Source organism: Oryzias latipes, chromosome 11 (assembly GCF_053564925.1).
Source record: "Oryzias latipes strain Hd-rR chromosome 11, Olatipes_Hd-rR_3.1".
In the NCBI taxonomy this organism is placed as follows: Eukaryota; Metazoa; Chordata; class Actinopteri; order Beloniformes; family Adrianichthyidae; genus Oryzias; species Oryzias latipes.
The window spans coordinates 27,626,161-27,638,948 of NC_136247.1; the positions used below are offsets into that span (position 1 = coordinate 27,626,161).

The window sequence follows — 12,788 nt, forward strand, 5'->3', positions numbered from 1 at the left end:
CAAATGTTGCTATGACATTTCTCTGTAATTTTATTCAGAGAAACTCTGATTTTCAATATCTAAAATCTAACTGTATTTAAGGTAACAAAATCTGACAATTGTCTTTTAATAACAAACGACAGAAGTTAACCATATTTTCCAACGTAAACTAGTTCTTTCTGATTACTGGGTAGAAATTGGGAGCAATTCATTGTATCTGTTTTTTTTTTTTTTTTTTACCTTGTCCTGTCCAACAGCTGGGCAAACAGATGAGAGCTGAGGGCCTCTTGTGTTGGACATATTTTACTTTAACAAGAGGGGTTATTAATCTTCAGACAAACCAAAGGTATGTCTGAATAAACCCCTTTTGTAATTGAGGCCAAACTTTATTAATTTCAAACATGTTTGAAGATCTCTGGTGATGGACTGGACGGAAAAGGAAAGAGGGGAAGAAGAGAGAGGGACGTTAGAGAGAGGGGGGGAAGGAGGGTGATAGTAAGAGGGGGAGGGGGATAAAACCATGATGCAGCATAAAGCAACAAGTTTACTGGTTGTTAATCACCATGGTAAGGCTCAAATGCAGTACAAAAAGGGCGGAGCCTGTCCACACACACACCCAAGTGTCAAACACACCTGCTAGCTGCAAAAATGTCCATCTGTCGACATGTACACAAAACAGATAGTGCTCACACGCATACTTATGCCTTAAAACCAACTAGTGTGAAACATTTCAGTCATTCAGTCACGCAAACCGCCAGTGCAAAGGTGAGCCAACACCCGTGCTCAGGTAAGTGCTCATGTTATTCCAAAATGGATGGTGGAATGTGTAAAGAAGGAGGGAGAGCGCCCAGCCATCCCCACCCCGAGACCCCCACCGCAGCAGCAGCGGCAGCCGGAATCCCCCCCACGCCACACAGAAACCGGCAGGGAACAACCGCCGCCCGGGCGACCAAGCCCGCCACCCAGGCCAGGGCCAGCAGGACCGCCGCAAGGCCCCCAGAGCCAGAGAGCAGGGAGGCACGGAGGGAAAGAGAGGGCCGCCCCAGCCCAACCAGGAGAACAGCCCCCCCGCCGCGCCGGGAGAACCCAACGCAGGGCCCCACCGGAGAGGGACGCCCACAGCCCCAGACGAGCACCCCACCACCACCCAGGAGCTCTGGGCATCCCCCCGCCCCAACCCCAGGTACGAGCCAGGACCCCCCAAGGGAGACCCGCTCCGCACTCCAGGCAGCCATCCGCCCGGCCCACGGTTGGTCCAGGGAGGAGCAAGGCAGGGGCCCGCCGCCCCCGCCCAGGAGGGGGGAACCCCGGGGAAAAAAGAGGACCCACAAGGGGTGTTGTAAATATGGCCCGACCAGGCTCGGCCACAGTTGGAAATTTGGCGGGGCCCAGCGCTCAGGAGCAAGGACCAGAACCCACCCCCCCAGGGACACCAACACCCCCGGCTCAGATGTAATGTGTATTCATTGTAATCAATTCATTGTATCTGTTAACATGAGGTGTCTATTGTGTTTGTGTTTGTTAGAATGGATGTTCAGTGAAGTGTTTCAGTGTCTGCAGCATCTTCCAGCTGCAGCAGTCAGTTCAGTTTCTATTCAGCAGAATGAGGGAGGTTTTTGTACGACTGTTTTTCACTGTGTGAACACATCCTGACTGTTAATGTAGTGATAACTCTGACAGTAATAAACTGCTGCATCTTCAGCCTGAATTCCACTGATGGTCAGATTGAAAGTAGAGTTTGATCCACTGCCTGTAAAACGAGTTGGAATCCCTGATTCTTGATAGGTAGGCCCAGTAAATGAGTAGTTTAGGAGATTCTCCATCTTTCTGTTGGTACCAGGATAAAAAGTCGCCATCAACATCCTGACTGGTCCTGCATGAGATGGAGACATTTCCTCCCACAGCAGAGCTCACTGCTCCAGGCTGAGTCACTGTGAACTGTCCTCTGGACTCTGAGGAGACAGAAACAGAAAGCAGCTTCATGCTTTTGTGGCCTTCATTTCAGAGGGACGGATGTTCATAGAGGAGAGGAGTTGGATTCTCTGGACTTTACCTGTGAAGCAGCAGCAGAGGAGAGTCCAGATGAGGACGCACATCACACTCATGTTTTGGAGGAAGATCAGGAGGAGGAGGAGGATTTCTGTGTCTTCTGCTGTGATGAAGGACAGCTGTCAGTCATCCAGTCTTCAACTGTCAGGACTATAAAGTCTCCCAGAGCACTGGAGCATGGAGCTGCTGATGCAAAGTGTCTATCTAAAAAAAAAAAAAATCATCACTTCAACCGTGCAAAATGACACTCATCTGGAAAAACCCGGACATCCTCAAACAAAAAAAATGATTCACTTCCCATCTTGGCAAGCAGGGGGCGTAACACTAGAGCACTTAATTATTGATTCAAGATTCATAACTCCCCGGGAACTTCAAGACAAATGTGGAATAAATAACTTTTTGGAATATCAGCAACTTAAATCCATTATTACTAAAAAGTTTAAATAAAACAACTATTTAAAGCCACCAGAAGAAGTTACCTCTCTGATTAATTCTTCAATTAACAAAACTCTCTCCAAAATATACAAACTCTTAATCCTTTTCATCCACAGAATTTAATCTGAATGCAGATGCAGTTTTTTATGTTATTTTCTGTCTTTAACCCCAAACTGTGGCCAAATACCAACAGTTTCTTTTTATGGTTTAAAAAAAAATAAATAAAAATCTTCTGATCTTTTAGATGCAAAGAGAACTGGCCAGTGGCTTTAGTGTTGATCCATTTAGACTTGTACAGCTTTAAAACAATGTAGTGTAATTGTTATTTAAAGTTGTTTTCCACCCAAATAGTTTCCTTCCATTTACACTGAAATGAGGCCATCAAGATCCCAAAAGTGTACCAAAGAGCAATGACTGCAGGTTTGGTCCTTACTTTGTTTTTATCTGATAAAATATTATCATTTTAGGGATTAAATGGAGAATGTCAATTAGGCTTCTTAAAGGACAAAGCTTTCCTGCTAGACGACACCAAGTAGTGCCCCACAAACAGTAAAAACAGTTTTTTTATCAATTAACTAAAGTTAATTTAATTCAATCTTTTTGGGAACTCTCTGAATTATGTACTTCAATAAAATGTTTATTAAAAAAATGTAGAAATAATAAACTGAACTAATTCAAAATGAGAATTGTTTTAATTCTATAGTTGATTATACATCTATGCATTAAAATTACTCAATTTTATTTTTGGTAATAAATAGAACTAGACACATTTCTAGTGTGGGGTAATGTGTGTTTTTTTTTTTTTTTATCAAAGCCACATTTTTTTTCTCTGCAAATTTTCAGGAAGGTGATTTGAGAAAAAGAATAAACTCAACACTTCAAAGATTACATTTTAATATATACACACATGGACTCACTTTAATAAGCGCTTTACAGAATTTACTTTATTCACCTTCAGAGGAGCCTGGGTCCCTTATAAATCCATACGCACAAGTTGGGACGACATAGGACTCAAGTAAATTATTTGCACCATGTGAATAGAAGTGTGTGCATTTGTGACTCCGAGTGTGTGCAATTCTGAATTATAAGACCGTTCTGGCCTCCTATAGAAAATACCGGCATTTTGGGATTACATAAAACTAGGAGCATCTTAGGAATAGTTGGGACTTGTAAAAAAAGAAATAGGGGTGTAATAATTTCACCAACAATTTGATTTATATTTGTGATTGATTCAATTCAATTTCGATATGGGTTCACTGATCTAAAATGGATCCAGGACATCTTTAGCCAAAACTTCAACCGTTAGACTCAGACAGAAATACCTGGTCCTGGACAGAGCTGGTGAAGTTTTTTGACTCCTTGGATTTCTTATAGATAAGTATACAATAAACATGTTTACAAACAAACAAGTAAACAATGAGTGTCAAATCCATTCACGTTTGAGTTTCCTAAAGTTCGGTCCACTGGTTTTTTCCACATCCTAAGAATCCAAAGGGAACAGTCTTGGAACGTTCTAGCAAACTGTATGGTCACATGACTTTGCTAAATTCAAAGTCTTTTCACTCATTGGACTGGATTGATGGCCTGATCCATTTTTGCTGCATCACGTGTGTGTTTTCTGATGTGATACACTTGGTTGTTTTTATATTATATTAGTAGGCTGCTAGAAGTTGAAGCTGGGGTAACTATGGTGCACTGGGGTTCTGTCCTCTACTTCTACTCCTCTCCTTTATTCTTGATTATTCATCATTTAGTTCTCCATGCCTCTGTTTGCTGTCCCTCTTTCCCACTCGTGTTTCCAGATTCCAGTTGGCTCATCCGTGCTCCCGTACCTGACCATGTACCTTGTCTCTGGCTCGCCTCTACTGCTGGAGCCTATCCCGGCCACTTGTGGGTGAAGGCAGGGGACATTTTGCACAGGTCGCCATTCTATCCCAGGGCCACAAATCACGCACACTCACATTCACTCCTAGAGTCAATTTAGAGTACCAATTAACCTATAAAGCATATTTTTGAGACTGGGACGGTGAGAGGAAGCTAGATTCCCTGGAGAAAACCCACAGATCCACGGAGAGAACATGCAAACTCCACACAGAAATGTCCATTTGTTTTCTCAGGTCCCCAAAATGATTTTTTTCATAGCTGGAAAGAAATTAAGGCATCAAGGGGTTAACTAACCCAAAATGAAGATTGTTTAACTTATTAGGTTAGCTGCACACTTTAGAACAATTTTATCAGACATGTCGTCCTCTGAGGACTTAATTCTTTTAAGAAGGAAATGTGATTTTATTTCTCCGTTTCCTCGCCCGGATCCATGATTAGATAGGGTTTTTACTCTGTGTGAGAATACTTTTGTATTCATACAGTACATGCACTCAAGTATGTGTGACATGCTTGCATCTATGTTGTCTGGTTACACAATACATTCGGTACACAAACAAAAGAAAGTGTAACATTTAAACATGTAAAAAAGCCTTTTCGGGCTATTTTTCTCTTCCTGTGAACCTAGAACTGTTCTTAAACCTCAACAGTTTCATCTACAAATAGCCTGATTGTTTATTAAAAAGATAATTTTTCCAAACCAACTGAAGTTCAGCCGAATGTCACCAAATTAAAATACACTGTTCCTTAAGGAAAGCACTTAAAAAAAAAAACCTCAGGTCCAGCTGTGGCTTTTGTTACAATTAAAATGTGTTGATGCTAAATACTAAAGTTTTAAAAACCAGATTGTTTTTATATTTGTTTGAATATTCACACAGAGGAATTATAGAACTCTTTCAGATGGATTTTATTCTTTTAGCAGTCGATGACCTCTGGTGTTGGATTTCACTGTTACAGTAGAAAGATAGGGGTCAGCGGCGGTTCTGCAGCAACGCCACAGTGATTTACCGTTTCTGATGGTACGTTGGGTTTGGTTCCGGTTTTACGTGGGATATTCACCCAACAACCCTCTGCATTTACCCGGACTTGGGACCGGCACATGAAAGCACTGGCTTGTGCTCCATGTGGTTGCATTACCCTAACCCAGTGGTTCCCAAACTTTCTGCAGGGCCCCCCCTTTCTGAAGATAATATTTTCAAGCCCCCCCACACTGACAAACATACAAATCCTTTGTTTCTAAACTCCACCGCGCCCCCCCGCAATACCTCCACGCCCCCCAGTTTGGGAACCACTGCCCTAACCAAACCTGCGTTTTGTGGTTCATCTATTTTAGAAACACTTGAATATGTTTACATCAACCAGTAAAATATAAACATTTCTCCAAGGGTATTTGAAAGTATATTCCACTTAACATCTCACATTTCAATACATTTGTGATGGAAAAAAAAAAAAAAAAACACTTTTCAGTGGATGATTATTTCAGCAATTTTGTAAAAGATTTTATTGATCATCAAGTTTGAATAAACACCAACATTGTTTTTTTTTTGTTTTTAGTGAAATTAACTCCCAAATGTATTCTACAGTAAATCTCGTCTCTAAAAAACATTTTTGCTTTGACAGTAAGAAATAAACTAGAACTGTAAATAATTTTGGAATAAAATATTTGTTATGGAATTGAAACAATTTGGCACATTTTGAAACTGATAATTGTTTTTTTTGTTTTTGTTTTTTTTAACGAATAATTGTAAAGTTAAAAAAAATACAAAACTGAAAATGTCAGGATTAATTATCCAAAAGTTTCATTGTTTTCAAAAGCAAACAGATTATGAAAATGCAAAGCCATCTAGAAAAGAAATAATGAAAGTGGATCAGAGACAAAAATGATTTAAATCATAGATGAGATACATTAGAATAGGCAGACAGGAAACAACAACTACACAACTGTCAAACTGAAAACGCTGTGAGATTCAGGGTGGTGGACTAAAATGGACCCAATATAAAAATTATGGCAAAAAGAATAAAAAGGCCTGAAGGCCATGAAGTGCCCCAACCCAATTTAATGCCCGAGGCAATGAAAATGCCCCAAACAAAATCATGGCCATGAAAATGCCCCAACGCAATGAAAATGTTCTAGGCAAGGAAATGCCACAAACATTGTTACAATAAAGATTTTAAAGAAAAGAAAATTCCCCAACGCAAAGAAAGGCCCCACATGGGGAAATGTTCCAAGCAATGAAATGTTCCAGGCAATGAAAATTACCCAACGCAAAGAAATGCCCCACACAATGAAAAGTTCCAGCCAATAAAATGCCCCAAATAGTAAAATTATCGAGGCAAAAAGAATTTCCAAGGCAATGAAAAGCCCCACGCAATGTAATTCCCAAAGTCAAAGAAATGCCCCAATCAAAATCATTATGGCAAGGAAAACGCCCCAACGCAAAGAAATGCCCAAAGTCAAAGAAATGCCCCAATCAAAATCATCATGGCAATGAAAGTCCAACACAAAGGAATTACCCAAGGCAATAAAATGCCCCACATGGGGAAATGATACAGGCACCAAATTCCCCAAACAATAAAATTATTGTAGTAAGAAATATTTTTGAAAAAAGGCAATGAAATGCCCCAACGCAAGGAAAATGCCCCAACGCTAGGAAAATGCCCCACACAAGGAAATGTTCCAGGCAATAAAATGCCCTAACCGAATTTAATGTCCCAGGAAATGAAAATGCCCCCTTAAAAAAAATCATGGCAAAGAAAATGCCCCAACCCAAGGAAAAGCCGCAACACAAGAAAATGCCCCAATGCAATGAAAATGTTCCAGGCACCAAGATGCCCCAAATAATAAAATTACTGTAGGAATAAATGTTTCCAAGGCAATGAAAAGCCCCACACAATGAAATGCCCCAAACAACGAAATGTTCCAGGCAATGACAGGCCTCAAACAAAATCATGGCAATGAAAGTCCAACACATAATAACCCAAGGCAATACAATGCCCTACATAAAGGAAATGATACAGGCACCAAATTCCCCAAACAATAAAATTATTGTAGCAATAAATATTTTTGAAAAAAGGCAATGAAATGCCCCAACGCAAGGAAAATGCCCCAACGCTAGGAAAATGCCCCACACAAGGAAATGTTCCAGGCAATAAAATGCCCCAAATATTGAAATTAGCGAGGCAAAAAGAATTTAAGGCAATGAAATGCCCCACACAAAGTCATCAAGGCAAAACATGCCCAAACGCAAAGAAATGCCCAAAGCCAAAGAAATTCCCAGAAAAATATAATGTTCCAAGCACTGAAATGCCCCAAACGAAATTATGGCAATAAAAATGTCCCAACCCAATAAAAACACCAACGCAAAGAAATGCCCCACAGAAGGAAATGTTCCAGGCAATGACAGGCCTCAAAATCATGGCAATGAAAGTCCAACACAAAGGAATAACCCAAGGCAATACAATGCCCTTCATAAGGAAATGATACAGGCACCAAATGCCCCAAACAATGAAATTATTGTAGCAATAAATATTTTTTAAAAAGGCAATAAAATGTTTTAGGCAATGAAAATGCCAAAAAGCAGAAAAATGCCCCAAGGCAATGAAAATGCTCTACACAAGGAAATGCCCCAGCACAGGGAAATTTTCTAATGCAATAAAAATGTACCAGGTAATAAAATGCCCCAAATAAATCATGGCAATGAAATCCCCCAAACAAAATCATGGCAATGAAAGTACCGCAACACAAACATATGCCCCAAGGCAATGAAAATGCCCTACACAAGGAAATGTTCCAGGCACTAAAATGCCCCAAACAATAAAATTATTGTAACAATAAATATTTTAAAGACAAGAAAATGCCCCAACACGAAGAAATGCCACACATGGGGAAATGTTCCAGGCAATGAAATGCCCCTAACAAAATTCACATGGTAATGAAATGCACAACACAAGGAAATGTGGGGTGAGATGTTCACAAAACATTGTGTCTCAAATAAAATGTTCAAGATGGCAGAAAACATTAAATGAGCGAGCGCATCAACCAACGTCTGAAGACTAAAATCTAAAGATTGTTGGAATGAATCCTAAAGTGTGACACACTTTCTATTCGTGAACTGATTCTACTTTATTCAACAGTGGAAATCCGTTTTTAATCGAAGAACGCCATGAAAGGAGGTCAGAGGAAGACCACCTGAAGACCTGCAGGGGGAAGAATTACCGCATTCATCCTCCCTGTGACCAACACACTAGGCAGAGCGTTCCACTAAACACTAGACCAATGAAGACGCCTTCAAGGCACGCTCAGAAAAAGAGGAAAAGACAATGATCGGCACGGCGGCCAAAGCAAAGAGGGACTTACAGGATGGAGATCATCCTGAGAAGAAAAATAAATCAAAGTTCTTTAAATGTTGATTCTAAAGAGGGTTGAGGATAAAGACAGAGCGTATGGCACCACCATGTTGCTGGAAGAACAGCTTCACATGAGGCCTTTGGGGCAAAAACTTGTCCTCAAACCCCAAAACTCATCTGTCAGTAACAGAGCTGCACCTCCAAAGCCTCCATCTGAACTGGACAGTGTTTTCACAGTTACCTCTTTGTTCTGTGCTTCAGGACCACTTCTCATTTACTTGGACAGACGCCATGTTTCCAGCAAGGAATTCTGGGGAAAAGAAAAGCAAGAAGGAACCTCTAATGTTCTGCCAACAGGAGAACATCTCCATAAAACCTCACATTTGGTTTAAAAGCAGAATCTTCACCAACAAACCTGTAGAATGAGCAATAACTGACCTGAAGCTCCGCCTCCTGCAGACCTGGTTCTGATGACCCTTTTACGCCCTCAGCCATGACAATATGGCAGATTCCCAAAGTGTGTGGAACCTTTTCATTTTAGTGTCCTGTGAGATGACTTGCATGTTCTTCATCCTCCAAAGCCTCAGCGTTGATGAAACGCTCTTATTGATGCAGGACGGCTCTGGAGTTGATGAGTCACTGAAGCCTAGAGTAAAATAAAGTTAATTTCAGTAAAAACTATTCAAACTTCCATTAGTGTAGAGGCACATTTCAGTCAAAACCTAAAAACATTTACCTTATTTGCCGTCAAAAGGTCCAATGGATTCCAGACTCCTCTGTGGAACGCTCCATGGATAAACGTAGCAACATTTTGGCGCAGGCTCATCTAAATGACACCCGTCTGGTACGGGTCAGATGACTGTTACCCGATCTGTACCAGATGAGCTTGTTAAAGCCGTACACGAATCCATTTGTTGTTTCACTACTTGGGGGGGGGGGGGGGGGCACACCAGTGTTCTCATTCCATCAGTACAATGAGTGTTACTGTGATATCAGTGCACCTTGCAGTGGTATAAAGGCGTTTTCCCCAGAGGTGGGGTATTTACAGTCACTTCTTCCCACTCTACTCTCAAGCAACACATTAAGTTCTATTCAAATTTTTATAATCATTTTATGAATCTAATGTGACAACTTCTGATGTGATTGTTTTCATTTCCTGATCACTGAAATGGGTTTCAGTGATCAGGAATCAGCACTTTTTTTTTTTTTTTTTTTTTTTTTTTAAAGGTTCTTACCTGTCGTAGGTCTACCTGAAATACACAAAAAGATGCAACCACAGTGGAAGACTCAAAAGATCAGGAAAGATTCTGTTTGAGCCTCCAAACCAGACCTTCACTGATCCAGCAGAACAACCACAACCTCTGATGCCGGTCAGCAAACAGCCGTCAAACTACCAACCTACAGGAATTCAGTCAAAGAGCAACACTTTCCTCAAATCTGGTCCAAACTGGACTCTTCCAAACCTCAAAGCTCCAAGAACTCCAGAAACACTCAAGCCTAATGTTCAACTTTAGCCAAGCAGAACCTGCTTGAAGGTGACTTCACCACTGATCAGGAACTCATCAGAACCGGATCAACGAGGACAAGATGCCCCATCAGGAAAACAAGTTGTTCATATCAAAAACATCCCAAACAAGTAGTAAACGGCATAGAACAGAAAAGACTGACACGGCGACTGGAGAGAGAAGAATCACAGCACAGAGGACAGAAAAGGTCATAGAGCGGTGACCCAGCATCGTTTGAGGAAGGACACTGCAGCCATTAAAATGCCCCCACACAATAAAGATTTCCATAAAGGTAAATGCCCAACAATAAAATATTCAATGCAATCATATGCCCCAGAGGACAAAACACCCCATGCAATAAAATTTCAAAAAAAAAAAAAAAAAAGGAAAATACCCCAACGCAATGAAATGCCCCACATAATTAAATATTCAATGCAGTGACATGCCCCAGACAATAAGATGTTCAGGGTAATAAAATGCCCCTAACAATGCAAAAGCCCCACACAAAGATTTCAAGCAAATACAAATTTCACTAAAAAGTTAAATGCCCCAGCCTAATGAAATGTTCAATACAATCAAATGCCCCACAGGATAAAACACCCCAGGCAATAACATTTCTATAAAAAGGAAAATGCCCCAATGAAAAAAAAAAAAAACCCACATAAAGAACAGTCAAATACATGAAATGCCCCCCCACAATAAAATGTTCAATGTAATGAAATGCCAGAAAATAAAATGCCCCAATGCAACAAAAATGACCCCGGCAATAAAGAATTCACGCCAATAAAAGTTTCCTTTAAAAAAGGTAAATGCCCCAACACAATAAAATATTCAATGCATTCAAATGCCCCACAGGATAAAACACCCCAGGCAATAAAATTTCAATAAAAAGGAAAATGCCCCAATGCAACAAAAATGCCCCACACAATTAAATGCCCCCTGCAATGACATGCTTGACAGTGAAATGCCCCAGACAATAAAGTGCCCCACACAATGAAATGTTGTGTTATTTACACAACATTGTGTCTCAGATAAAGAGGGTTGAGGATAAAGACAGAGCGTATGGCACCACCATGTTGCTGGAAGAACAGCTTCACGAGGCCTTTGGGGCAAAAACTTCTCCTCAAACCCCAAAACTCATCTGTCAGTAACAGAGCTGCACCTCCAAAGCCTCCATCTGAACTGGACAGTGTTTTCACAGTTACCTCTTTGTTCTGTGCTTCAGGACCACTTCTCATTCACTTGGACAGACGCCATGTTTCCAGCAAGGAATTATGGGGGGAAAAAGCAAGAAGGAACCTCTAAAGTTCTGCCAACAGGAGAACATCTCCATAAAACCTCACATTTGGTTTAAAAGCAGAATCTTCACCAACAAACCGTACACGAATCCATTTGTTGTTTCACTACTGGGGGGGGGGCACACCAGTGTTCTCATCCCATCAGTACAATGAGTGTTACTGTGATATCAGTGCACCTTGCAGTGGTATAAAGGCGTTTTCCCCAGAGGTGGGGTATTTACAGTCACTTCTTCCCACTCTACTCTCAAGCAACACATTAAGTTCTATTAAAATTTTTATAATCATTTTATGAATCTAATGTGACAACTTCTGATGTGATTGTTTTCATTTCCTGATCACTGAAATGGGTTTCAGTGATCAGGAATCACACTTTTTTTTAAGGTTCTTACCTGTCGTAGGTCTACCTGAAATAAATACACAAAAAGATGCAACCACAGTGGAAGAGGAAGACTCAAAAGATCAGGAAAGATTCTGTTTGAACCTCTAAACCAGACCTTCACTGATCCAGATCCAGCAGAACAACCACAACCTCTGATGCCGGTCAGCAAAGAGCCGTCAAACTACCAACCTACAGGAATTCAGTCATTCAAGAGCAACACTTTCCTCAAATCTGGTCCAATCTGGACTTTTTCCAAACCTCAAAGTTCCAAGAACTCCAGAAACACTCAAGCCTAATGCTCAACTTCAGCTTCAGCAAAGCAGAACCTGCTTGAAGGTGACTTCACCACAGATCAGGAACTCATCAGAACCGGATCAACAAGGACAAGATGCCCCATCAGGAAAACAAGTTGTTCATGTCAAAAAAATCCCAAACAAGAAAGTAGTAAACGGCGTAGAACAGAAAAGACTGACACGGCGACTGGAGAGAGAAGAATCACAGCACAGAGGACAGAAAAGGTCAGAGAGCGGTGACCCAGCATCGTTTGAGGAAGGACACTGCAGCCATTAAAATGCCCCCACGCAATAAAGATTTCCATAAAAGGTAAATGCCCAACAATAAAATATTCAATGCAATCAAATGCCCCAGAGGACAAAACACCCCATGCAATAAAATTAAAAAAAAAAAAAAAAAAAAAAAAAGGAAAATACCCCAACGCAATGAAATGCCCCACATAATTAAATATTCAATGCAGTGACATGCCCCAGACAATAAGATGTTCAGGGTAATAAAATGCCCCTAACAATGCAAAAGCCCCACACAAAGATTTCAAGCAAATAAAAATTTCACTATAAAGTTTAATGCCCCAGCCTAATGAAATGTTCAATACAATCAAATGCCCCACAGGATAAAACA

At 40.8% G+C, this 12,788-nt stretch overlaps 1 long non-coding RNA gene across 3 annotated transcripts; it reads right to left on the reverse strand.

The window, feature by feature from the left end:
- Positions 1-893: 893 nt before the first annotated feature.
- On the reverse strand, positions 894-11,520 carry LOC110015842 (uncharacterized). 3 transcript variants are annotated; one of them, XR_002291102.3, is made up of 5 exons: positions 11,402-11,520; positions 9,428-9,532; positions 9,130-9,337; positions 8,933-9,001; positions 894-2,232 (listed from the first exon to the last, which is right to left on the reverse strand). It is a non-coding gene; the product is annotated as an uncharacterized LOC110015842 (long non-coding RNA). The 3 variants fall into 3 exon arrangements; XR_013659202.1 differs by lacking the exon at positions 894-2,232 and having other exon boundaries at positions 7,019-9,001; XR_013659203.1 differs by lacking the exon at positions 894-2,232 and having other exon boundaries at positions 7,019-9,001; positions 9,428-9,562; positions 11,402-11,519.
- Positions 11,521-12,788: the final 1,268 nt, after the last annotated feature.